Raw genomic sequence first — 1,230 nt, 5'->3', positions numbered from 1 at the left:
CTGAAATCAAAAACTATATACACACAGATGGTTTATTCATTATTATGAAGGGGAAAAAGTGCAATGGTCAATAGGGCCGCCACAACAAAGAAAATCCCAAAGGGGTTCAAGGGGCCTCACATCATTCTCTCATAGCAAACTAATGGTAAGAGTGGCATGGTTAAGGTTATTGATATAGACCTATACAGTTGCTATGAAAGCCCTAGGTTGATGTCAGCAGAAGCACTGCCACACCAAACGCCAAAGAAAATGGTCATGCAGACTTTGATTAAAGATTACCAAAACATTTAATTATTTTTCTTGCAGTTTTATTTTTCAACTGATTAGTTATGCACTTTAAGAATAACAATGAGAGCTAACAAAATAAACATTGTACATTTTGATTTCACATGGACTTGGATGCCAAATTAGTGAAATTAGTAAAATAAATAACCAAATTATCAATAAGTAAACCTTTGATGAGTACAACCGCTTTCACCATTCGGAGGCAGTGAAATCATCTTCATATGATTGCTTGCTCACTCCAAAAGAAATAACTCAAGATAAGTCGTCACTCTAGAATTATAAGGTTTTATCTGACATTTTTGTCAAAATTCAGTTATTGACATATTCTTAATAAATGACAACTTATTTACATTATGGGATGTCTTTTTTTTAATAAGTTGTTTACATTTTAAGATTTTTAATTTAAAAATCAAACGTTACACCCATACTGTTTGCTATATGGAATGCAAAAACTTTGAAGCTCAATATCTCAAAATCATTCAGAACACAGATTGAACCTTATAATTCCAAGGTCACGAAGTGCATGGGATGTTCAACAATCTACACAACATTCTTTTTAACAGTTGAATACGTACATCATCCACTTATTTAAAGTGCAATTGATTGTTGAATTTTCAGTCTGAATGCATAGTTCATAATTATGTAATTTGAGCTACATATGAAAATGTCTAGTAAACATCCAAGTATCATTAAATTAACTTTACCGAGATAAATTTTGAAAGTAGAATCTGAATTCAGAAAATTACGAAAATCTGAAAATTGATTTTATCATTAAACATCATGTTTTGGTACCTTTTATCTAAAAGAAATGAAGAGCCATAAAAAATAACAAAACCACAACATGTAGCCTATGTGTAGATGAATTTGGGCAATTTAATGTTTATTTATTTATTTATTTTTATTATAACTAGTTGCATAGTCATTTTTAATCATAGTCAACAACAC

Source organism: Danio aesculapii, chromosome 2 (genome assembly GCF_903798145.1).
Source record: "Danio aesculapii chromosome 2, fDanAes4.1, whole genome shotgun sequence".
NCBI classification, from domain to species: domain Eukaryota; kingdom Metazoa; phylum Chordata; class Actinopteri; order Cypriniformes; family Danionidae; genus Danio; species Danio aesculapii.
This window is presented reverse-complemented; position numbering follows the sequence as displayed.